The 27,692-nt window shown below is 36.5% G+C and overlaps 1 pseudogene; it reads right to left on the bottom strand.

The window, feature by feature from the left end:
* Positions 1–483: 483 nt before the first annotated feature.
* LOC118829596 overlaps positions 484–27,692 on the bottom strand; it is a 32,727-nt pseudogene continuing 5,518 nt past the window's right edge.

Genomic DNA, 27,692 nt, shown 5'->3' with positions numbered 1-27,692 from the left:
TTGAAGAAGCAGCAGTTAAGTCCCTTTGAATAAAATTTGTCTGATTCTCCTCACCAGTGAAAATGGAAATGGGTGGGTTTAAGTTGCTTAAGTAAACTTTTAAACACCTACAGGTAAAGATGACAAGTCCCTCTAACCAATAGGAGAAAAACTGTCTGCAATCTCTCACCTTTGTTGGCTGGAACAAAATTCTAGTGGGAGTTGATGAATGAAGACAAACATAAGTGGGCCAAAGTCAAGGACTGCAGGCTATATGGAACAATGGGTCAAATACAGGACATCATAGAATGTGGCACTATAAAGATGAGAAGACAGATATGTCCATGACACCAGCTGGGAGCAAGCCTTTGGAGCATAACTTCCAGAAATTACTTCTGTCCTGTAGTAACTGGTAGTATCCAGCTAAATGGAGTAGTCTTTCTTCCCCATCCCATCAAATTCTGAGTTTTTCAATTAAATGACTATGTACAAACATATACGCCTGATGTCTCCTTAATGTGGAAGTCCTGGGATAGCATTAGAGAGTTGGTTCCAGCTGTCTTTTGGAGGATTCATGGCTTGGAAGCAAACCTCCTTCTGATAGGGACAGTTTCTCCAGCTCAGCTTCAAGCTCAGCATCTGAAATGCTGGGATTAGGCACGTTGGTGGAGAAGAATGGCTTGTGGGTGATCTCAGGCAGATCCAGAGGTTCTTTGGTGGTGTCCTGGAGGAGGATATCCAGTTCCTTCTCCAAATCCTCACTGTCACTATCTAAGCCATTTATCCCTACCCCAGCCAGAGTCTGAGAATCTTCATGCTGGGTATGACAGAGCTCTTGGAAGTGGTCCACCAGACTGCTTTCTCCACTGTGATGTCTTTCATGGAAAGTTTGAGGGCCCCTACACCAGTCTGATAGGCATTAAAAACCATCTAGTCTGTTTGGGAAGCATAGATCCGATCCAGAAAGCCTTGTACTGTGTCCAGCTTGGCATGTATTGCCTCGATTCGTTTCTCTGTCCTCAGCTTAGACTTGAGATGCCTTAGCGCCAGTTGCTTCTTTCCAGCTCGGCATGTTTATCAGGCGTCTTCTTTACATCTCTCTGCTTCCTGGGAAAGACACTCCACCTTTCGTGAGAGCAGCCATTCACTTTGCATCAACTGGTACACTCCCACATCTACATCATTTACCAGGGAGACTTTAGCATGTAGCCCTCTTGCAAATTTCACAATCTTCTCACCATTCTGCTCTAAAACAGTGACTCACTTCTCTTTCTGCAGCTGGAGCAACACCAAAAAGAAGGTTCACTCATCTGGGCAGGAACTAGCACAGAAGGTGCTCAACTCAGACAGGGCCACCACAGGATGAGAGGAGATTGGAGAGTTCTGATACAGATGACAGACATCCTCTGTTTTTTTCCGTAAGCAGCTCCACAGCCACCAGCACCTCTTCAGCAGGGACCTTGTTGTCCCCTAGCACATTAGAAAGAGTCCATTTGAGAAGCTTCAACAGGAAGACACCTACTTCCCATGAAATCCAGCTGCTATCTACACTGGCCATGAAATCTGACTCCCATTGTTGCTCCTCTCAGCGGAGCAGGTCCTGGAGCACCACGACCAACCCGAAAGGATGCTCACCTTGCGCTGAAAGGCCTCCTGAAGGTCGCGCAGGCGCAGACGGACCGTCCCCTGGTGGCTGCCGTGGCTCAGCACCAGCTGCGCCCAGAAGCCCATCTTGCTATCCCAGTCGGTGCTGTTCACCTTCCAACTCCTCTTGAAGGCGGAGAACGGGAAGGACATCCGTTCTTCATCTTCCTCCAACTCAGGGGGCAGCAGTCCCGCCGGTTACCCCCGGCTGCCGCCGAGGCTCCAGACACAGCCCTGGTCCTGGTCCCCTTTCGCCCTCGTCCCCTCCCGCCTTTGTAATGTTATTTTCTTTATATTGCTGTAGTCGTTAAAGTCTCTTGATTTAACTGATTTCCTTTACATTAGTTTATAAGAAAGACTTTCCAAATTCTTCACATTCCTGTTTCTTGGGATACAGTAATGTATCATCGTGTATTATATTCATGTTTCATAATTTGGTGTCATTCCCCTTTGCTGCCTCAAAAATGTTTCTATGAACACTTTGTTTTGTGTGGGAACTTTTCCAACTGTATTTGATCTCCAAGGGTCATATACCAAGTGGTAACATATCTGGATCAAAGGCCATAAACAGTGACCATTCTAATATAGTATCAAGTTGTTTTCCTGTCTGCGTGAAGCAATTCACAGCTCCACCAATGAGGCAACAAGGAGCTAGTGTTTAGATTACAGCATCTGTTTTAGACTGTTTATTCTTCCATGATTTCTTTCCCCGCAAAAAAATTTAATTTGATTCTTTATCTCTTCCTTTGTAATTTTAGGATGTCTTTGATATGCTTTTGACCAATCTAATCTCTTTTATGATATCACACTTATGACAGTTTTCAAATTTTTCTCTTTTTCTGGGGTTGTAGCCTGAGGTTCCTTTAATCCATGGCATTTCTTTATCATACATTTGGTTTTCTCATATTTATTCATATCTTCAGTTTTCCAATATCAGTTGCATGCTGGGCCGTCTCCAATTGTCCTGATCTATATCTGGCCACTGGACCTCTATGACTCCAGAGGTGAAAGGGAGGCTGGTGACTTTGCACAGCCCTCCTTCACTTACATCCAATTCACTTGCATGTCATGGCATCACCTTCCTGATGTCATGGTTCTCTTTGAAAACAAAGGACAAACAAACTGCATTGGTCCTCTTAGAGAACAAAGGACAAATAACAACTGTAGTAGTTTGCCATTTCCTTCTCCAGCTCAACTTACAGTTGAACTAAGGCAAACAGTGTTAAGTGATTTGCCCAGTAAATGTTAAGTGTCTGAGGATGGATTTGAACTCATGAAGATGAGTCTTCTTGATTCCAAGCACATCAAAAGAACCTTGCTAGCAGCCATTCTGTGTGCTAGTGTTATTGGCCTTGCGCAGTCACAGCAGCTGCTAGCAACATTGTTGTGGCATTAACATATCAGGCACTTACGCTAATACCTCCTATTTGTTCATCTTAACTGAGATGTCATTTCTATAAAAAAAATCAAGAAAAGTTAATCGACATAATACACGCATATGGTGGTATATAAAACACGTAACTTCCAACTCTCTGCCAAAGAAAATACTCCCTCATCTCATCTCTGGGATCACGAAAGATCAGAATAATTTCTCAATATTCAGCTTCATTTGAAAAAAAAACATGTTAATGCGACTCATATAGATTGATTTTCTTTTTCTGCTTATTTCATTCTGCATAAGTTCATTTATCACCCCTTGTTTATCTGAATTCTTCATATTTGCCTGTTTTACAGCACAATAGTATTGCATAACATTTATATGTCAATATTTCTTCAATGATTCTCTAATTAAAAGGCACTCCCTTTGTGTGTACACATATACACATACACACATATGTGTGTATGTAGCTACAGATTTAGGATTTATTGATGTGTTTGCATTATAATAAAAATGTACAGATTACCCTCACTCCATGAAATATGTCCTGTAACAAAGTAAAACAATTAAGTAAAACTAACAATAAAGTGACCTCAGCTGAAAGCATCTGCATCATTTACCATCTGTTGCACATCTCAAACTTCTCTATTTCTTTTAGTGATCAAAAGTTGCTTTCCTCTCATTCTAACCCCTAATCTCTTTAAACCTTGGAAATATGGTTTTTCACAAAGAAAATTGAAGCATTTTTTCTCTGTTATTTGTTTCTGTTTCAGTTGTAGATTTGTTGGATCCATTTGTACAAAAACTTTTTAAAATTTTGTGATTTTCTCTATTCCTGATTTAGTCATAAAATTTTCTCTTATCCATAGATCTGCTAGTCATTTTTTTTTCATTTTCTCTAATACTTTCATGATGTGAACTTTTAGATCTAGATCTCATATCAATTTGTAACTTATCTTGGTATAAAATGTGAAATGCTGGTCTAAATCTCTCTTTTTTTCAACTTCTGTGCAATTTCCCCAGCAGTTTTTGTCAAATGAGTCATCCCAATAGTTGGTGTCTTTGTGTTTATTAAGTACTAGGGTACAAGATACATTTCCTTCTAAATGTTATTTAGTTATGCTCTTACAGTGAACTATCTCTCTCTCTTTTTAAACCAAATTGTTTTGACAATTATGCTCTGTAGAACACTTTGAGCTTTGCCACTAAGCCCCTTTATTTCCCAATATTTTTGTCTCCAAATGAATTAGTTATTATTTTTCTAGTTCTATAAATTAATTCTTGGGTATTTAGATTGGTATGGCATTGGATAAGTAAAATAATTAGGTAGAAAGTCATTTTTGCTATAATGATTCATCCTACCCTTGAGCAATTAATAGTTTCCCAATTATTTAATAGTACTTCTGTAAATAGTGGTTTGTAGGTGAATTTTTATGGTTCTTGTATGTATCTCTGTTGGCATAGTCCCAAAAGTTTTGTACATTTAGTAGGCATTTCAAATGAAAATTCCCTTTCTAGCTTTTCCTGCTGGGTTTTCTTAGCATTATGTGAAAATACTAATGTTTTGTGTTAGTTGTTTTTATAACCTGCTAGTTGAAAATTGAATTCCTTTTTAGTTGACAGTTTTGAGTTCTGTAAGTATCTGCAAAAATAATATTTTTTACATATATTTATTAACTCAATTTCTTTTTCTTGTCATTGTTATATTCAATATTCCCAGTACTGTCAAATGGAAGTGGTATCAATGGACGTAATTTTCTCACCTCTGATTTCAATGGAAAGGAATATAGTTAATCTCTTTTAGATAAAATGGTAATTCTTGGTTTTAAATGTATACTTTTTCATTTTAAGTAACAAGTCATTTATCACTATGATTTCTAATTTAAAAAAAACATAAATGGGTGTTATCTGTTGTTGAAAGCTTTTTCTGCATCTATAGATATATTCAAGTAACTATTTTAAATGTATTATTAATATGGAAAATTAAGTTTTGGCATCGTTAATATATTTCAAAAAATTCTGCCTTCCTGGCTTCAATTCAACTACTTAATTAATCTTTATCTTATCTTAATCTTTAATCTTATCTTAATTAGCTACTTAATTAATCTTTCTCATGTGCTGTTGTACTATTTTGCTAATATCTTATTTTAAATTTTTCCATCAACATTCATTAGAGTTTTGGGGGCAGCTAGGTGCCATGGTGGTTAGACTGCCAGTATTGGAGTCAGGAAGACTCATCCTCCTGAGTTCAAATCTGGCCTCAGATGCTTACTAGCTGTGTGACACCGGGCAAGTCATTTAACCCCTTTTGCCACAATTTCCTCACCTGTAAAATGATCTGGAAAATGAAATGGCAAACCATTCCAGTATCTTTGCCAGGCAAATGTCAAGTTGGGTCATGAAGAGTCAGACACAAATGAAAAATGACTGAAAAATATGAGTTTCCTCATTCCTTTTTTTGAATTTTATTTTATTTTTCCTGGTTTATGTATCAAGATCATATCTCTGCCATAGGAGGAATTTGGTAGCATCCTTTCTTTTGCTATTTTGATAAATGGTTTATATTGTGTTAGAATAAACTGTTTTTGAATGTTCTGCAGTACTTATTTAGGAATTTTTCTGATTCTTGAGATTTTTTTTGAAGTTCATTTATGTTACTCAATTTGTTCCTCTGAATTTCACTTGTTTAAATGCTTTTTTCTTGTTCTGGTAATATGGATATTTTATATTTTGTAAATACTCATTTATTTCATTTATAATTCTTGAAATTATTGGTATATAATTTATAGCTTCTAAAATACTCTATTTCTTCTTAATCTCTCATTCTTTGTTTTTTGATGTTGATAGTTTGGTTTTGCTCTTTCTTCTTTTTATCCAATTAGTTAATAGTATATTTTTTACTTCAAAAATAGCTTATAATTTTATTTTGTAATTCAGTATTTTGTTTAATTTTATATTTTATCACTCTCTTCTTTGAATTTTGGGATTTCCATTCTGACATTAATTGCTCTGTTTTAGTTTTTTTAACATTTTTAACATTTTAAATTGTAAATTCATTCTTTCTCTTTTTATCAATAAAAGTGCTTAGTGGTTTACATTTTCCCCTAAGGACTACTTTGGCTGCACTCAAAATTTTGGTGCTTTGTCTCATTCTCATTATCTTTAATGAAGTCACCCATCATTCTTATGACTTGTTCTTTGACAAAACAATTCTTTAGGATTACATTGTTTTCTAGTTTATTTTTAATATTTTATTTGGTCTTGATTCAATATAATTCTGTTGCATTTTGGTGAATAAAGGATATGTGTAATATTTCTGTATTTGTCTATAAGCATTTTTGTCTTAATACATGATTAGTTTTTTCCCCCTTTTTAGAAATATGAGTATCTAGTTAAGGAAAATATATGTTCTTTTCTATCATATTTTGGGGTTTGTTGTGGTTTGTCCTTCTGGAAGAGGACCATGACATCCAGGAGATGATGATATGACTTGCAATTCACTTTAAGTAAGGGCATACTGTTAAAAGTACCAGCCTCACTTTCTTCTCCAGAGCCATATGGGTCCAGTGGACACATATCAATCAGGATGACTGGAGATAGCCCAGGATGCAGTGGGAGACTGGCCCTTTTAAGCTAAGTTATTTTTAGGTTCTCACTTTGGGTGAGGTGAAGCCCTTTCAGAAAAAAAGTTCTCTTTAAGAAGTGAGTCAAGAGATGACCCCTTTAATCAAAAAAGAAAAAAAAAAAGAAAAATCAAACTGGCAGAAGAAGACTCTCAAGGTTGCTAGCCAAAAGAGAAAGTTACTATTGACATTCACTCCGAGCCAGGAGAGCCCAAAAAATAATGATTAATTGGTGCTTGGGGAGGGACACATTGTTATCCAATCCATGGGATCCAGAGCGAATTGGGTTTAAGCCTTAGTGTTTTAGAAAGAAATATAGCCACTCCTCTCCTCTCTCCTCTGATCTCTATCATATATAATTTTCAAAAATTCTATTCAGGTCTTTAACTTTCTTCCTATTAAATTTTTGGTTAAGCTTATCTAGTTCTGTGGGTAGTAAACTGAAGTCTCTTAATAATACAATTTTAATGTCAATTTGTCCATACAATTCATTTACTTTTTCCCTTAAATATTTAGAAGTTATACCATTATGATATATATAAATATTGAAATCAATTTATTGTTTATGCTATTACCAAAATATAGTTTCCCTCTTTGTGTTTTTAATAAAGTTTTTTTTCTTTGTCTGAAATAATAATCGCTGCTCTTATCTGTGATATTCATCTGAGGAATAACAGATTTTGCTCAATCCCTTTCCTCTTTATTTTTAAGCAAATGAATACTTTTTTAGAGCACTTAGGAAATAAGTCTTATTTCATTATGGAACTACCAGGGCTTTAAACTCTGGTTGAGTCTTTATGTTTCAAGTGTGCTTCTTGGAAGCAACATATCGTTGTATTTTACTTTCTAATTCATTATGCTAAACTTTTCTATTTCACAAATTTTTTTTTCCTTCACATCCACAGTTATGATAGTTAATTGCCTATTTCCTTCTATTCTTTCTTTCCTATTTTTTCTTCTCTATACTCCTTATTCTCTGTTTATTTCAAGTTGTCACTCTTCTTTTCTTTCCTTTTTAATGTTCAATTCACTATTCCCTCTATAAGCTTAGAGTTTTTTTTTTCTCCTTATAACTAATATCACCTTAATTCTGATCCTTTGGTCTCTCCCCATCCCTATCTTTACCCCGTTGGGTTGAATATATTCCACACTCCAGTCCATCCTCCGTTTATCCTTCTAAATGATCTTCCCCAAGTGTGGGTCTCAACATATCACACCCTGTTACACTGCCCCTACCTTTTTAATAAACTCCAGGGGCTATCACCTCCAGGATAAAATATAAAATTCTATGATGTTCAAAGACCTTTATAACCTGTCCCTTATCCCTTTTCTGTTCTTCTAATACCACATGATAGACTCTGTGATCTAATGACACTGGCTTCCTGGCACTTCCTTCCTTAAAACACTCCATCTCTGTACTACAGGTATCTTCATTGACTGTGTCCCATGCCTAAAATTCTCTCCATCTTCATCTCTGCTACTGGTTTTCCTAGATTCCTTCAAGTTCCATGTAAAGTTCTACCTTTTACTGGAAGACATCTGTGATGATCCTTAATTGTATTGCCTCCCATCTGTTGATTACCTATAATCTGTCATATATTATGTACATATATATAATTTTATATTTAATAATATGTTATATAAAATATTAAAATATATTTTATATCATATATGTATATATAATGTATAGGTAGTTGTTTCCCCTTCTTTGTATCCCTAGTACTTAGCAGAGTCCATGGCATATAATAGGTGGTTGGTAAATATTTATTGACTGACTTGTACAACCTTATTGTGTTTGTAAACAAGTTTTCCCATCTTTTCACCACATTTACCCCTTATGTATCCTTATCCAGGTTTTTTTTTTTCTTATTGTAACTCTAAAACAGCAAAAAAAAAATGTTTATAGGCATTATGGCTCAGATGAATATGTCTATGCCATATTGTGACAGTAGGATTCTGAAATAACATATCCCTCAAATTAAAATATGAACAGTTCATCCTTATAAAGACCATTCTGATGGTACACTTTTATTTAGCATTTAATTTGTTTTTCCTCTAGACTCACATATATGCATTTAAAAGTTCTGGTAAAGGTCCAGGTTTTTTCTTCCCAAGAAGAATGTTTAAAAGGGCTCAATTTCATTGACCAGCAATTTTTTCCCCTTTATTCTTGTTGTGGTAATATGGATATTTTATATTTTGTAAATACTCATTTATTTCATTTATAATTCTTGAAATTATTGGTATATAGTTTATAGTTTCTAAAATACTCCTTAATTTCTCATTCTTTGCTTTTTGATATTGATAGTTTAGTTTTGCTCTTTCTTCTTTTTATCAAATTAGGTAATAGTCTATTTTTTACTTCAAAAATAGCTTTTAATTTTATTTTGTAATTTAATATTTTGTTTAATTTTACATTTTATTACTCTCTCCTTTGAATTTTGGCTTGAAGGCCTTTTTTCTTTTCTCCTTTCATAATATTTCATTCCATGTTCTCCACTCCTTTCTATTAAAAATTCTTAAATTGTATTGTCCTGATGGTGATCCATTGGTATCTGAATTGTTTCTGGCTGCTTACAGTAGTTTGTTGCTGTTGTTTTCTATAAATTCTAGATTTTAGCAATACCATTCCTCAGATTTTTCACTCTGGGGTTTCTTTCAGGGGGTGATTCAGTGATTGTTTATATGTTCATATTGCCCTTTTATTCTAATATATCTTGGTAATATTCTTTAATAATTTCTTGAATTATGATATGTGGGTTCTATTTGCTCATGAATTTTAAATACTCTTGTAACTATTTTTTAATTTATTATTAATTTTTTACTTCCAAATTGTCTCTCTCTCTTCATCATACCTCTCCCTCACCAACTGAGAAGGCAAACAAAATATTATCAATTATACATGTGAAATAATATAAAACACATTTACATATATGCCATATCACAAAAAAGCAAGAAAGTTACACTTCATTTTGCACTCAGTTCATTAGCTCTTCTGCTGTAGAGATAGACAACATTTTTTCACTGAGTTCTTTGAAATTGTCTTGGAATATCCTACAATGAAAGTAGCAAAGTCTTTCATAGTTGACCATCATTACAACATTGCTGTTACTGTGCATAATGATCTCCCATTTCTTCTCACTTCATTTTGTATCGGTCTGTACATGTATTACCATTTTCCCCCTGAAACTCCCCCTTCTTCATTCCTTATAGCACACTGAGCATTGGTAGCTTAAGGGCCAAATCAGAGTTGAATGATGTGTATAAAACTAACTAATACTTAAAACATCTAGTGGATTGAGAGTTCTGTTGATAGGGTATCTTTATAGCACAATAGTACTCTATCACAATCATATGCCCCAACTTGCTCAGCCATTCCCCAACTTATGAATATCCCTTTAATTTCCAATTCTTTGCCACCAAAAAAGAGCTGATACAAATAGATTTTGTACATATATGTCACATTCCCTTTTCTTTGATCTCTTTGAGATACAGACCGTTCAGAGGTACTAGTGGATTAAAGGGAATTCACAGTGAATAGCATTTGGGACACAGTTCCAAATTGTTCTCCAGAATTGTTGGAATAGTTCACAACTCCACCAAATGTTTGTTAGTGTATCTATTTTCCCTCAACCCCTCCAGGATTTGTTATTGCTCGTAGGTCTGAAGTGGTACCCTATACTTGTTTTAATTTGCATTTCTCTATTTAATGGTGATTAGAGCATTTTTTCCCCATATAACTATGGATAGCTTTGATTTCTTCTTCTGAAAGTTGCCTGTTCATGTCATTTGACCATTTATCAATTGGACAATGACTCTTATTTTTCTAAATTGACTCAGTTATAAATATTTGAGAATTGATGTCTTTATCAAAGAAAATTACTATTTTTCATATTCATTGTCTATGGTACCTCTTATCAAAATGGAGTTTCCTTAATTATCACTTTTAATTAAATCTATTTTTGCTTTTGCTTTGTCTGAGATCATGATTGCAACCCCCTGCCTTTTTTACTTCAGCTGAAGCAAAATAGATTCTGCCCCTACCCTTTATTTTAACTCTCTGTTTGTGTCTTTCTGTTGTACAAGTGTTGTTTGTGAAAACATATTGTTGAATTCTGGTTCCTAATCAATTCTACTCCCTGCTTAGGTTTCATGGGTGAGGTCATCCCATTCACATTTACAGTTATGATTACTTTGTATTTCTCTCCATCCTATTTTGTTATGTTTATCCTTCTCACTCTCTTTTAACCTGTCCATCCTCAAATCAGTTTGAGTTCATACCATTACCTCCTTCAATCCATTCTCTCTTTTACCAGCACCACCCATATGTCTTATCCCTTTCCCCTCCTATTTCTCCACTGTATCAGATAGATTTCTATATCTAACTAATTAAATATGTTCTTCCCTCGTTGAATCAGTTCTAATGAGATTGAGGTTCAAGCTTTGCCCATTCTCCCATTTCCCTCTTTACTTTAAAAGTTCTTCCTCGTATGCCTCTTTTATGTGAGAACTTCGCCATTATACCTTCCCTTCCCCATTCTCCCAGTGCATCCCTTTTTCTTACTCTTTCATTTTTTTTGGAGATCATCCCAACATAATTGTCACATACTCATGCTGTCTTTTTATACTGCTTCTAACTGCCCTAATAATAATAAAGTTCATAGGGGTTAAAGTTCATAGGATAAGTATCATCTTTCCACATAGGAAGGCAAACAGTTTAAAAATTTTATGTTCCTTATTATTTCCATTTCATATTTCTTTAATGTTTCTCTTGAATCTTGTGTTTTCTATTCAGCTCTGGTCTTTTCATTAGGAATATTTGAAAGTTCTCTATTTGATTAAATGTCTTTTCCCCCAAAGAAGAATTATAATCAGTTTTGCTGGGTAGTTTGTTTATGCTTTTAATCCTAGCTCTTTTGCTTTCTAAAATGTTATACTCCAAGCTGCTACTCTTGCCTCTATGGCTTTCCTCTGATTCTGTGCAGTGTGTCCTCCTGGTGCACTTCAACACTGTTGTAACAAACTTTTATTTTTTTTTTTCTGAAATCTACCTGTTCATCATTTATTATAGTACAAAAGTATTCCATTACATTCATTTTCAGATTTTTCAACCATTCCTCAACTGATGGGCAGATGTCTAAATTGCTTTCCAGAAATGGTTGGATCAGTTCACAACTCCACCAACAATGGAATATTTTCTTTTTTTTTCTTTTTTTTAAATTTATTTATTTAACATATTTGGTTTTCAGCATTGATTTTCACAACAGTTTGAATTACAAATTTTCTCCCCATTTCTACCCTCCCCCCCACTCCAAGATGGCATATATTCTGGTTGCCCTGTTCCCCAGTCAGCCCTCCCCTCTATCAACCCCTCCCCTCTCATCCCCTTTTCCCTTCCTTTCTTGTAGGGCAAGATAAATTTCTGTGCCCCATTGACTGTGTATTTTATTTTTTAGTTGCATGCAAAATTTTTTTTTTGTTTTTGAACATCTGTTTTTAAAACTTTGAGTTCCAAATTCTCTCCCCTCTTTCCTTCCCTCCCACCCTCCCTAAGAAGTAGAGCACTTCAAACTAGGCCACGCATGTATCATTATGTATAACCCTTCCACAATACTCATGTCGTGAAAGGCTAACTACATTTTGCTCCTTCCCAACCCATCCCGCTTTATTGAATTTTCTCCCTTGACCCTGTCCCCTTTCCAAAGTGTTTGTTTTGATTACCTCCACCCCCATCTGCTCTCCCCTCCATCATCCCCCCCTTTTATTTTTTTTATCTTCCTCCCTCTTCTTTCCTGTGGGGTAAGATACCCAACTGAGTATGTATGGTATTCCCTCCTCAGGCCAAATCTGATGAGAGCAAGGCTCACTCATTCCCCCCTCACCTGCCCTCTCCCCTCCTCCCACAGAACTGCTTCCTCTTGCCACCTTTATGCGAGATAACCCACCCCATTCTATCTCTCCCTATCTCCCTCTCTCAGTATGTTGCTCTCTCATCCCTTAATTTCATTTTATTTCTTTTAGATATCTTCCCTTCATCTTCAACTCACCCTGTGTCTGTTCTCTCTCTTTTACATATATATATATATATGTATATATATATACATATATATATGTATACATATATAAAAGCACAAATATATATATACCTAAATACACATGCATACATATACACATAGATACATACATACACATTCACTCATATATATATACATAAACATATATATATGCATATTCCCTTCAACTACCCTAATACTGAGGTCTCATGAATCATACACATCATCTTTCCATGTAGGAACGTAAACAAAACAGTTCAACTTTAGTAAGTCCCTTGCAATTTCTTTTTCTTGATTACCTTTTCATGCTTCTCTTGATTCTTGTGTTTGAAAGTCAAATTTTCTATTCAGTTCTGGTCTTTTCACTGAGAAAGCTTGAAAGTCCTCTATTTTATTGAAAATCTATATTTTGCCTTGGAGCATGATACTCAGTTTTGGTGGGTAGGTGATTCTAGGTTTTAATCCTAGCTCCATTGACCTTCGGAATATCACATTCCAAGCCCTTGGATCTCCTAATGTAGAAGCTGCCACATCTTGGGTTATTCTGATTGGGTTTCCACAATACTCAAATTGTTTCTTTCTGGCTGCTTGCAGTATTTTCTCCTTGATCTGGGAGCTCTGGAATTTGGCGACAATATTCCTAGGAGATTTCTTTTTGGGATCTATTTGAGGAGGTGATCGATGGATTCTTTCAATTTCTATTTTGCCCTGTGGCTCTAGAATATCAGGGCAGTTCTCCTTCATAATTTCTTGAAAGATGGTATCTAGGCTCTTTTTTGGATCATGGCTATCAGGTAGTCCAATAATTTTTAAATTATCTCTCCTGGATCTATTTTCCAGGTCAGTGGTTTTTCCAAGGAGATATTTCACATTGTCTTCCATTTTTTCATTCCTTTGGTTCTGTTTTATAATATCCTGATTTCTCATAAAGTCACTAGCTTCCACTTGCTCCAATCTAATTTTTAAAGTAGTATTTTCTTCAGTGGTCTTTTGGACCTCCTTTTCCATTTGACTAGTTCTGCCTTTCAAGGCATTCTTCTCCTCATTGGCTTTTTGGAGCTCTTTTGCCATTTGAGTTACTCTGTTTTTTAAGGTGTTGTTTTCTTCAGTGTGTTTTTCAGTATTTTTTTGGGTCTCCTTTAGCAAGTCATTGACTTGTTTTTCATGGTTTTCTCGCATCCTTCTCATTTCTCTTCCCAATTTTTCCTCTACTTCTCTAACTTGCTTTTCCAGCTCCTTTTTGAGCTCTTCCATGGCCTGGGACCAGTTCCTGTTTTTCTTGGAGGTTTCTGTTGCAGGCTCTTTGACTTTATTAATTTCTTCTGTCTTTATGTTTTGGTCTTCTTTGTCAGCAAAGAAAGAATGCAAAGTCTGAGACTGAATCTCGGTGCGTTTTCGCTGCCTGGCCATATTCCCAGCCAACTAACTTGACCCTTGAGTTTTTCAGTGGGGTACGACTGCTTGTAGATTACAGAGTTCTATGTTCCACGTTTGGGGGGGAGGTGCCAGCTCTGCCACACCAGCACTGCTCCTTCCCAAGAACCCCCAACCCGAACTGGGCTTAGATCTTTGGCAGGCTGTGCACCCCTGCTCTGATCCACCACTTAATTCCTGCCACCAGGTGGGCCTGGAGCCGGAAGTAACAACAGCTGTAGCTGCCCCACCTCCACTGCCCCCAGGGCTGGAAGGCGAACTGTGAACTCCTTCCACTCCCGCAGCTTTTCCCACTAACCTTCTCCGCAGTCTTTGGTGTTTGTGGGTTGAGAAGTCTCGTAACTGCCGCAGCTCACTGAGTCAGGGCACTAGGGCCCCCTCTGCCCGGCTTCTGGTCTGGATGGTCCATGCCGCTCAGGCTGGGCTCTGCTCCACTCTGTTCCCAGCTCCCAGCTCCCAGCTCCCAGCTCCTTGTGGGATAGACCTCACCCAGAGACCATCCAGGCTGTCCTGGGCTGGAGCCCTACTTCGTTCTGCTGTTTTGTGGGTTCAGCCATTCTATAATTGGTTCAGAGCCATTTTTTATAAGTTTTTGGAGGGTCTCCCTACGGAGCTCACATTATTCCCTGCTTACCAGCCGCCATCTTGGCTCTGCCCCCCAACAATGGAATATTTTAAACATTTTCCCAAATCTTCTCCAACATTTGTCATTTTCCTTTTCTGTCAATCATCACAGACATTTCCTTTGGACCTGCTAAGTTGACTTTGGCTGGAAAAATGTCCCAACCCAACGTTCTATTGGCTCTGTCACTCCAAAATCGATTTAAAGCATTATTTTTAAAACATTGGAGTCAAATATTAGAAGAGTTTAGCTGAGTTGCTGCCTATACTCTGTCATCTTGGCTCCACCTACACCCATAATACATAAGTTATCTCTCCTTCATACGTTTTCCATGAGAGTTGTTTTGTGTATGAAATATTTTATACTTTCCTTCATTTTTTTAAAAATTTGCTTTAAGATTTATTGTTGTCTCTTGAGTCATTAACTTCTATTTGGTCTATTCTGATTTTAGGGAGCTTTTTATTGGGCAAGAATTTATACTTCTGTTGAGCCACTAATCCCATTTGTGAAGTCTCTCCTCCATAGGGCTATTTTTATATAAAGTTGGGATATTGTGCCCTCCACCCTGGAAGCAGAGACCCACTTCAACAAAGAGTCAAGAAATAGACTGGGAAAATGAGTTACATTGTTTGTGGAGTTGTGAACTGATCCAGCCATTTTGGAGAGCAATTTGGAACTATGCCCAAAAGGCTATAAAAATGTTCATACCCTTTGATCCAGCAATACCACTTCTAGGGTTGTACTCCAGACATTACAAAAGCGGGAAAATGACCCATATGTACAAAAATGTTTATAGTGGCTCTTTTTGTGGTAGCTAAGAATTGGAAATCAAAGGGATGCCCATCAATTGGGGAATGGCTGAACAAGCTGTAGTATACGAAGGTAATGGAATACTATTGTGCTATAAGAAATGGGGATGATATGGACTTCATAACAACCTGGAAAAACCTACACGACCTAATGCTGAGTGAGCAGAGCAGAGTCAGGAGAATATTATACACAACCACAGATATATGGATTCTGTGAGGACCAACCCTGACAGACTTCACTCTTCTCAACAACACGAGGTACAAAGTCAACTCCAAAGGACTCATGATGGAGAATGCTATCTACATCCAGAGAAAGAACTATGAAGTATGAATGCAGATTGAGGCACACTTCATGCTAGCCTTCCCCTACACTTTTTTTTTCTTTTTCTCTCTTTTGTTTTTGTTTTTGGGTTTGTTTGGGTTTTTTTGTTCCTGTTTCTTCTTTCTCATGATTCATTTCATTGATCACAATTCTTCTCCATAATTTGACTAGTGTGTCAATTAATTCCATGCAAAGTTATACATGGAAGTTATATGGGATTCCATACTGTCTTGGGGAGGGAGGAGGGGAGGGAGGGAAGAAAATCTGGAACTCAAAATTATGTAGAACCAAGTGTTGTAAACTAAAAATAAAAAAAAATTAAATAAAAAAAAAGAAATAGACTGGGAAAATGAGCAAACAACAAAAAAATTCTGACCACAGAAAGCTACTATGGTGACAAGGAAGAAATTAAAGCTATCTATGGTCATATCCTTTGGTCATTTATCAATTGGGGAATGACTTGTATTCTTATAAATTTTCACTCAGTTCCATTTATATTTTAGAAATGAGGCCTTTATCAGAAACACTGGATATAAAAATTATTTCCAAGCTTTCTTCTTTCCTTCTGCTCTTGGTTACATTTATTTTGTTTGTGCAAAAACTTTTTAATTGAATGTAATTAAAATTATCCATTTTGCATTTTGTAAGGTTCTCTGTCTCTTGTTTGGTCATAAATTCTTCCCTTCTTCATAGGTCTGAGAAGTAAACTATTGCTTGCTCTCCTAATTTGCCTATTCCTTATGTCTAAATAGTGTACAAATTGGACCTTATTTTGGTATAGGGTGTGAGATATAGATCTATACTTACTTGCTGCCAAACTATTTTCCAGTTTTCTCAACAGTTTTTCTCAAATAGTGAGTTCTTATCCTGGAAGCTGGAGTCTTTGGGTTTATCAAACAGGAGAGAAGAGTAGTAATTTACTACTGTGTAGTAACCTATTCCACTGATCTACCATGCTGTTTTTTAGCTAGTACCAAATAGTTTTGATGACTGTCACTTTATAATATATTTTGAGATCTGGTAAGGCTAGTTTACCTTCCTTTCCTTTTTTTCATTAATTTCCATGATGTTCTGGACCTTTTGTTCTTCCAGATGAAGTTTGTTTGTTTGTTTGTATGTTTGTTTTCTAGCTCTATGAAAATGTCTTTGGTAGTTTGATTGATATGGCACTGAATAAGACAATCAATTTAGTTACAAGTGGCATTTTTATTATATTAGCTCAACCTACCCATGAGGAACTGAAATATTTCTAATTGTCTAGACTGCACTTTATTTGTGTGAAAAGTGTTTTGTAATTGTGTTCATATAGTTCCTGGATTTGTCTTGGCAGGTAGCCTCCCAAGTATTTTATATTGTCTAGATTACTTTAAATGGAATTTTTCTTTCTATGTCTTGCTGCTGGACTTTGCTCATAAGAAATAGATGTGCTAATGATTTATGTGGGTTTATCTTATATCTGCCAACTTTGCTAAAGTTGTTAGCATTTTCAAAGTATACCATCATATCATCTGCAAATGATTGCAAAGAAGATAGTTTTGTTTCTTTGTTGCCTATTCTAATTATTTCAATTTTTTTTTCTTCTTTTATTGCTAACGCTAACATTTCTAGTGCAATATTGGATAACAGTAGTCATAATGGGCATACTTTTTTTCATCCCTGATCTTATTAGGAATTCTACTAACTTATGCCCATTATATATAAGGCTTTGTAATATCAATTAAGTTGGGACTTTTTTTTTTTACAGTTTTAGAATGATAAATTAACTAAGTGTCTTTGATTGAGCCTTACTAGGTGCAAAGCCCCAGGCCCAAACCCGTATCTACTAGGTGCTAAGCCTATGTGGGCATGAAGCCTTCAGGGTCCTAAAGAGAGATGCTAAGACCAGAGCCAATAGTAGGAGCCTAAGTGGTCACTCAGATGATGTTTAGCAATGGCTAAAGAGTGTATAAAAAGAGAGAATAGAGCTATTTGCTTGAGGCTTTCACTCCTGAAGGTATGAGACTCTGGGCAGCCTCTCTAAGAGCCTCCAGTATCTCCCAGATGTTGATGGTTTCTTGGTAACTATGAATTGTATTTGGTCTGTTTATAATGTATGTTTGTAATTTGTTTGTATTTGCTCTGAAGTCCAGGGTGCAGGCTTTTCCCCCTGAACTAAGAGAATGATGTTTGTATGTTGGATTGATATGAGATTGTTAACCCCTTAATGTTGCTTTCCTTAGTAAAGCAGATCAAAAGAACCTGTGCTGGCAGCCTTCTTGTTGTTGGGCTTGTGTTGGTGTCTCACCCCCACAGCAGCTTCTAGCCGAATTGTTGCAACAAATGGAGTAGTCGGGTAGGATTTGCAGATTAAAAGCAAAGTATGGCATTTTGGGGCACTGGAGTGGTTGAATGTTTCCCAGTTTTTGAATTACTCTTTGTACCTCTGGTGGCTTTGGTTCTGTGGAGGCCCAGGAGCAACAAAGGCCTGAAGGAAAACAGGCCAGTGGCAATGATGGGAGTGGTTTCCCAGGAGCCCAGAGCAGGGCCCCTGGGAGATAAGAGTGAATACCTTGAGATTATATTGCATGACAAGTTTTGAAACAGGAGTGGAGAATAACCTTCCTGAAGAGGAGTAGGAATGACTGGTGAGGAGAGAGAAGAAGCAGAAGATGGTGGCAAGGAAAACTGCCTACATGAGAAGTTTGGAAAGGTGACAGTTGTGAGCTTCCTGCATCAGGATTCCAGCAGAAGGCAAGAGGGGCCAGCTGGACCTGTAGGACCAGGAACCCAGGAGCTTGGAATTCAGTCCTGGGGCAAGATGTAAACTTTGCAGCAAGGAGCTAAGTGTGCCTTTTCGCTGCCTTCCCCTGGAGCTGTTTGGGACCCAGGAGGGAGGGGTGGATTTGTTTATGGTGGGGTTGTGGAAATGCCTTGGACCCCCAGGGATCCCAACCTGTTGGCTTTATTTCCCAGCCACCCCTCAGGGCTTGGAAGTGGGGACTGGAATAGCATGGAGAGGACAGACCCCCAACAGAACTTTGTTTGGACTTTTTCTTTAAGTTGGGACTTTGGGTGCCAAGAAGAAAGCTGCAATGGCAGTGTGGGGAGAAGGACCCACCCTCAAGAAGTACTTTACTTGGACACTCTGTATTAACTAAAGATGCTTTGACCTAGAGATGGACATTTGAATTGTAAACAAGTATTTTGGGAATGGTTGAAGATATTAACTTGCTGGGACCTAGGGGTAGATCATGTTTGTATTGTATTGTACACAAGTATTTGGGAATGACACAATGATATGTTTTGTTTTGTGGTGAATGATATGTTTTACTTTCCTGTTTGATTGGATAACAATGTATAATGCTTCTATTTATTCCAGGATCCATGTCTATTTAATTTAGATTTTTGTTAGGCCATGTTCATAATGTATGTTTGTAATTTGTTTGTATTTGCTCTGAAGTTCAGGGTGCTGGCTTTTTCCCCTGAACTAAATGAATGATGTTTGAATGTTGGATTGAAATAAGATTGTTGATCCCTTAATGTTGCTTTCCTTAGTAAAGAAGATCAAAAGAACCTGTGCTGTCAGCCTTCTTGTTGGACTTGTGTTGGTCTCTCACCCCCACAGCAGCTGCTAGCCAAATTGTTGAAACAAGCTTGCTGATGGGTTTAGAAACTGCTTATCATTTTAAAGAACACTCCCTTTATTCATATGCTCTCTAGTGTTTTTAATAAGATTGGGTGCTGTATTTTTTCAAAAGCTTTTTCTGCATCTATTAAGAAGATTATAAAATGTTTGTTAGTTTTATTACTGATATGGTCAATTATGCTGATAGTTTTCCTGATATTGAACCAGCCCTACATTCCTGGTATAGACTCCACCTGGCCATAGTGTATTATACTGGTGATAAACTGCTGTAAGCTCTTTGCTAATGTTTTATTTAAATATTTTGCATTAATATTCATTAGGGAAATTGTTCTATAATTTTCTTTCTCTGTTTTGGTTCTTCCTGGTTTAAGCATCAGTGCCATGTTTGTGTCATAAAAGGAATTTCTTAGGACTCTTTCACCTATTTTTTTCAAATAGTTTACAGAGTATTAGAATTACTTCTTTAAATATTTGATAGAATTCACATGGAAATCTATCTGGCCCTGGAGATTTTTTTTTTCTTAGGGAATTCTTTGATGGCTTGTTCAATTTCTTTTTTCTAAAATGTTTATATTTAGGTATTTTATTTTCTCTTCTGTTAAAATGGGGAATGTATATTTTATAAATATTCATCCATTTCCCTTAGAATGTCACATCTATTGGCATACAGTTGTGCAAAATAGCTCCTAATAATTGTTTTAATTTCTTCTTCATTCATGGTGAATTCACCCATTTCATTTTTGTTACTGGTAATTTGGTTTTCTTCTTTTTTAATGAAATGAACCAAAGTTTTATATCTATTTTATTGTTTCTGTCATGAAACCAGCACTTAGTTTTATTTGTTAGTTCAATAGTTTTCTTATTTTCAATTTTATTAATTTCTCCTTTGATTTTCAGAATTTCTAATTTGGTATTTAATTTGGGATTTTAATTTGTTTTTTTCCTAGCTTTTTTAGTTGCATGCCTAAATAATTGATCTGTTCTTTCTCTTTTTTTTCATGTAAGCATTTAGAAATATAAATTTTCCTTTAAGAATTGTTTTGGCTGCATCCCATAAGTTTTGGTATGCTGTCTCACTATTGTCATTCTCTTGATGAAGCTGTTGGCTGTTTCTATGATTTGTTGCTTGACCCACTCATTCTTTAGGATTAGATTATTTAATTTCAGATTACTTTATAGCCTATCTTTCCATGGCCATTTATTATATGTAATTTTTATTGCATCATGATCTAAAAAGGATGCACTTAATATTTCTGCCTTTCTGCATTGGATTGTGAGATTTTTATGCCCTACTACATGGGAAATTTTTATGTAGGTGCCATGTACCACTGAGAAAAAGAGAAACTTCTTTCTTATCTGCATTCAATTTTCTCCAGAGTTCTACCACATTAAACTTTTCTAAATTCTATTCACCTCCTCAACTTCTTTCTTGTTTATTTCATGTTTAGATTTATCTAGTTCTGAGATGGGAAAGTTGAGGTCCCCCACTAGTATAGTTTTGCTATTTATTTCTTCCTGTAATTCACTTAACTTCTCTAAAAATCTAGATGCTACACTACTTGGTGCATATATGCTTACAATTGATATTACTTCATTATTTTGGTACCTGTTAACAAAATGTAGTTTCCTTCCTTATGTGTTTTGATTAGATCTATTTTTCCTTTGTCTGAGATCAGGATTGCTGCTCCTGCCTCTTTTTTAAACTTTAGTTGAAGAATAATATATTCTGCTCCTACCTTTTACTTTTCTCTGTGTGTTTCTCTCTGCTTCATGCATGTTTCTTACATACTACATATTATAGGATTCTGGTTTTTAATCCACTTTTTTCTTTATTTCTAGTTTATGAGAGGGTTTATCCCATTCATATTCACAGGTATGATTACCACCTGTGTATTTCCTTCCATCATATTTCCCACCCTGTGTACTGGTGATCAAGATGGGCTCTTAACACTTATTCAACCTAGTGCCCTTGGAGAGTTTTGGCCCTTATCTCCTTAATTCAATTAAGTAACTAAGGTGGGGTTCCAGGTGGGGCCCATGAAGAGAGGTCTGATTATATCTTCACCCCCAAGTAGGCCCCAAACCCCTAGCTATTAGGTGCTAAATCAACATGGGCTTGAAGCCATCAAGGTCCTAGGGGGAGGTGCTAACTCCAGAGCCAATAGTAAGAGCTTAAGTTCTAGTCACTCAGATGACATTTGATGATGGCTAAAGAGTGCATAAAAAGAGAAGACAGAGCTATTTGCTTAGGGCTCTCACTTTTGGCGGTGCACTGATGTGGAAACTCTGGGCAGCTGTAGTTAAGAGCCCTCCAGCTTGTAAACTCAGATGTTTGGACTTTGTTAAACTCTGGTAAGTATGCATCGAGATTGGAATCAGACAAGGTCTGTCTGTTGATGTTTGTAATTTTTTTGTATCTGCTCTGAAGTTCAGGGTGCTGGCTTTTTGCCCTGAGCTAAGTGAATGATATTTATATGTTGGATTAAAGTAAGATCTTTAACCCCTTAACATTGCTTTCCTTAGTAAAGCATATCAAAAAAACCTGGGCTTGCAGCATTCTGAGAGCTGGTTGTTGGTGGTTTTACACCCTCTCAACAGTTGCAACACCCTATTTATAATTTTCTGTCTCTTTTAACCCTGTCCCTCCTAACCAGAGTTTAGCATCTGACCAACACCTGCCTCAATCTGCCCTCTCTTCTATCAGCCCCTTGTTTCCCTTTTCTTTCCCCTTTCCCATACTACTTCCCTATAAGGGACGATAAGTTTCTATACCCATCTGTGTGTGTATGTCACTCCCTCTTTCAGCCAAATCTGATGGGAATAATCTTCAAACAATGCACACCCCACCCTAATTTTCCTCTATTGCAATAGATCTTTTTTGCCTCTCCATATGATGTAGTTTATTCTGATGCTCCTTTTCCTCTTTTCCCAGTACAATCCTTTTTATCACCCCTTAATAACTCTTATATCATTAATCATAGTCAACTTATACCCATACCTTCTGACAATGAATACTTTTCCTAACTGCCTTAATAGTGATATAGTTCTCAGAAGTTCATCTTCCTGTATAGATAAAACACTTTAAATTTTATTGAATAACATTTTTTTTCTTTCCTGTTTATCCTTTTATGTTTCTCTTGAGTCTTGTATTTGAAGACAGAATTTTCTCTTCAGCTCTGATTTTTTTTTCATGAGGAAAGATTGAAAGTCTCCTATTTAATTGAATATCCATCTTTTCCCCTGAAACATTATGCTCAGTTCTGCTGGGTAGTTGGTTGTAATCCAAGCTCTTTTTCTTTCCAGAACATAATACTCCAAGTCTTCTGATCCTTTAATGTAGAAGCTGCTAAGTCCTATGTAATCCTGACTGTGGCTCCTTTATTTTTGAATTGTTTCTTTTTGGCTGCATGACCTGATAATTCAGGAATTTGGCTACCATGTTCCTTGGAGTTTTCATTTCGAGATCTCTTTCAGGAGGTGATTGGTAGATTCTTTCAATAACTATTTTACCCTCTGGTTCAAGAATATCACAGCAGTTTTTCCTGATAATTTTTTGAAAGATGTAATCCAGGATCCTATTTATGGCCTTCAGGTAGTCCAGAAATTATTAAATTATCTCCTCTGGATCTATTTTCCAGGTCAGTTGTTTTTCCAGTGAGGTATTTTACATTTTCTTCTATTTTTTCATGCTTTCTTTTTCTTTTTAATTGTTTTATTATTTAATTTTTAGTTTTCAACATTGATTTCCAGAAGATTTTGACTTACAAATTTTCTCCCCATTTCTAACCTCCCCCCAACCCAAGATTGCATATATTCTGATTGTCCCCCTCCCCAGTGTGCCCATCCTTCTGTCACCCCATTCCTCCCTTATCCCCTTTCCCCTGACATTCTTGTAGGGCAAGATAGATTTCTATAACCCATTGCTTGTATATCTTATTTCCCAGTTGCATGTAAAAGCAACTTTTTTGAGCATTTCTTTTTGGAACTTTGAGTTCCAAATTCTCTCCCTTCTTCCCTACCCACCCACCATCCTTGAGAAGGCAAGCAATTCAACATAGGCCACATATGTATCATTATGCAAAACACTTCCATAACAGTCATGTTGTGAAAGACTATAATTCCCTACATCCTATCCTGTCCCACTTTCTTAAATTTTCTCCCTTGACCCTGTCCCTTTTTAAAAGTGTTTGCTTTTGATTACCTCCTCCACCAATCTGCCTTCCCTTCTATCATACCCCCTTTTTTATCCCCTTCCCCCTACTTTCCTGTAGGGTAAGATACCCAATTGTGTGTGTATGTTATTCCCTCCTCAGGTCAAATCTGGTGAGAACAAGGTTCAGTCATTCCATTTCACCTGTCCCCTCTTCCCTTCCCAATACAACTGCTTTTTCTTGCCACTTTTTTGTGAGATAATTTACCCCATTCTATCTCTCTCTTTCTCCTTTTCCCAATATATTACATCACCCCTTAATTTTATTTTATTTTTTTAGATATCATCCCTTCATATTCAACTCATTTGGTGCCCTCTGTGTGTGTGTGTGTGTGTATGTATGTATGTGTATATACATATATATGTATGTGTGTATATATATACATATATATGTATATATGTGTGTATATATATATATATATATACACATTCCCTTCAATTACCCTAATACTGAGAAATATTTCATGACTTACAAATATCACATTTCCATGTAGGAATGTAAACAAAACAGTTCAACGTTAGTAAGTCACTTATGATTTCTCTTTCCTCTTTACCTTTTCATGCTTGTCTTGATTCTTGTAATTGAAAATCAGATTTTCTATTAAGCTCCGGTCTTTTCATTGAGAAAGCTTCAAAGTCCTCTATTTTAATAAAAGCCCATATTTTGCCCTGGAGTATTATACTCAGTTTTGCTGGGTAGGTGATTCTTGGTTTTAAATCTAGCTCCTTTGACCTCCAGAATATTATATTACAAGCCCTTCAAACCCTTCATGTAGAAGCCGCTAGATCTTGTATTATCCTGATTGTGTTTCCACAATACTTGAATTGTTTCTTTCAGGCTGCTTGCAATATTTTCTCCTTGACCTGGGAACTCTGGAATTTGGCAACAATATTCCTAGGACTTTTCTTTTGGTTATCTTTTTTAAGAGGCGATCAGTGGACAGACCTTTCCTAAAGTCCTTTTAAGTTAACTTAAGCTGGAAAATTGGTTCACTCAATCTTTTTGTGGGTTCTGTCACTCCAGAATCCATTTAGAAGATTGATTTAATGCTATTTGTGAGGGAAACTGGGGAGAGCTCAGGGAACCTCCTGCCTTCTCTCTGCCATCTTGGCTCCACCTCCCCCCAACATTGTATTTTTGCCTAAATGTAGAAATCCTGAAGGGAATTAATATAAATCAAGGCTGGAAAGGTAGTTGGGAGCCAGAATCTGGAGTGCCTAAAATGCCAGAAAAAGGATTTGAAATTTTATCCTATAGGAAAAGATGAGCAGGTAAGCATTTTTGAACCAAAGAAAGATATTAACTTACTTCAAGGAATTCATTAAGAGGTTAGATTGGAAAGGTAAGAGTCTGGATTTAGGGAGACCAACCAGCAAGGAATAGCAGTAGTCTAGGGAAAAATTGGTGGTTGCCTGAATTAAAAGATCGACAATGCAAGTGGAAAAAAGCAAACATATACAAGAAACGTTATGGAACTAAAAATATTTGGTGCCTGATTGGGTGCAAAGCAAGGATAGTGAGGGAGAGGGAAAAGCCAAAGATAACTTCAAAAATTAGAATCTAGGTAGCTAAAAGGATGCTCACAATATCAAAAGAAATGGTGAAATTTAGAGGAGGAGCAGGGTGAGGTCAGAAGAGAAAGAATTTTTAAATTCATAAGGATACAAACAGGTAGTTTTCAGAGGAAGAAATTAAAGATATCTACAGACATATGAAAAAATTCTCTAAATCACTATTGATTACAGAAATGCCACATCTCTCCTATCAAATTAGCTAACTTAACAAAACAGGAAAATTATAAATGCTGGACAAGACATGGGAAAATAAGAACATGTTACATTGTTGGTGGAATTCTAGACTGGTCCAACCTTTCTGGAAAGCAATTTGGAACGATGCCCAAAGAGCTTTACAAATGTGCATACCCTAGCAATACCACTTCTAGGGTTGTATCCCAAAGATATCGTACAAGTGGGCAAAGGATCTGTATGTATAAAAATATTTATAGCATCTCTTTTTGTGATGGCAAAGAATTGGAAATCAAGGGGATGCCTATCAATTGGGAAATGGCTAAACAAGTTGTGGTATATGAATGTAATGGAATACTACTGTGCTATAAGAAATGATGAGCAGACCGACCTCATAATAACCTAGAAAGTCTTATATGATCTGATGCTGAGTGAGAGGAGCAGAACCAGGAAAACATTATACATGTTTACAGATACATGGTATCTGTGACGACTAACTTCCATAGACTTGGCTCTTCTCAGCAATGCAAGGTTCTAAGACAGCTCCAAAGGACTCATGATGGAAAGAACTGTCCACATCCAGAGCAAGAATTATGGAGTCTGAAGATTGAGGCAAACTATTGGTTCTCTCTTTTATTTTCTTTTTTTCCCTCTTTTTTTCATTTTGTTTCTTTTTTCTCATGGTTCATTCCATTGCTTATAATTCTTCTTTATAACTTGACTATTGTGAAAATAAGTTTAATGTGAAGGTATATGTAGAACCTATATCATATTGCATACCATCTTGAAGGGGTGGGGAGAGGGAGAGGGGGGAAATTTGGAACTCAAAAGCTTGCAGAATTGAGTGCTGTAAACTAAAAATAAAAAAAAATAAAAGAAGAGAATGACTTTTGCTTTTGGACATATTCATTTTGATATGCCTATGGTAAAACTAGGAGATATAAATCAAGCAATTAACTGGGATTCGAGAGAAAGCTGAGAGGAAGGTATTTGGATTTGGGATTATCTGAAAACAAATGGGAGCTCATGAGATCCCCAAGAGAGACCTTGTATAGCAGAGGAGGAGCTGACCCAGAATAGAGTTCAGGGAAACATCAATGTTAAGGAAGAAGAAAATGGATCATAATCTATCAATTAAAAATGAAAGAAAGTACTCAGAAAGCTAGGAGGAGAACCATGAAAGAATAGTGTCATGGAAGCCAAAGAAGTAATTGTTAGGAGCACTTCTTCACATGCTCACCAACCATATCACAAACAGTAAAGACATCATGTGTGAGAACTGAGAAATCACCATTAGTGTTAGCAGTTACAAGGTAACTAAGAAATTTAAAGAAAGTATTGGGGATTAGAAACCAGACTTCAAGCAAATGAGAAGTAGTTCAGAAGAAGGTAATGAAGATTGCAAGTCAACTAGCATTTTTAAGCTCCTACTATGTGCCAGTCTCAGTGTTAAGCACTGGGGATACAAAGAAAGGAATAAAAGGTTCTACCCGCCAATGAGACCACAATCTAAGTGCAGATGATTCTTTTAAAGTTTGCCAATGAAATTGAGGAAAGGGAAAGAGCAACAGCTTGAGGAGAAGTTGGAGTTAATTTAGAATTTTTTCAAGTATTGAGTAGAACTGAGCATGTTTGTAAACAATGAGGAAGAAATCAAATGTCAGGAAGAAATTGTAGATGAGAAAAAGAGGGAATAATTAATGGGACAAGTTAATAAAGGATGGGAGGGGATAAGATCAAGGGTGTAGCTACAAGGAATGTCCTTGGTAAGGAGCCAGGTCCTCCTTCTTCCTCAGATATAAGAGAAAGGGACATGAGTATGTGAGAAAACATAGAGAGATTTGAAAGAATGGAGTAGGGGAGAAGAGGGAGTTTGCAGTAGATGGCCTCTTTATTCTGTAATGAAATAGGTGAGGACATCTGCTAAGGGAATGAGGGTGGTGGACAGCTCAGGGTTTGGAAAAGATAAAAGAAAAAAATTAGAACATGTTTTCAGGTGGCCAGGATCAAAAGTGAATAAAAGCAGAAAAGTAATGAAGCCCTAGTTTAGATTAGGTAACATAAAATTACTGGGAGTCAAGTTGGCACACTGCTGCAACTTCCTCACTCAACTTACATCCAGAGAAGGTAAGATGGAAATGGGGTTTGGGAGTCATGGGAGGATATGAATAGTAGTTAGCATCCATAAAATAAGATTTGTATAAAGAATAAAGTGAAGTATTGACTGAATAAAAAGAAATTGAGGAA

The sequence above is a fragment of the Trichosurus vulpecula genome, chromosome 8, assembly GCF_011100635.1.
Source record: "Trichosurus vulpecula isolate mTriVul1 chromosome 8, mTriVul1.pri, whole genome shotgun sequence".
Classification (NCBI taxonomy): Eukaryota; Metazoa; Chordata; class Mammalia; order Diprotodontia; family Phalangeridae; genus Trichosurus; species Trichosurus vulpecula.
The sequence above is the reverse complement of the archived record's forward strand: the minus strand, read 5'-3'. Positions and strand labels throughout refer to the sequence as shown.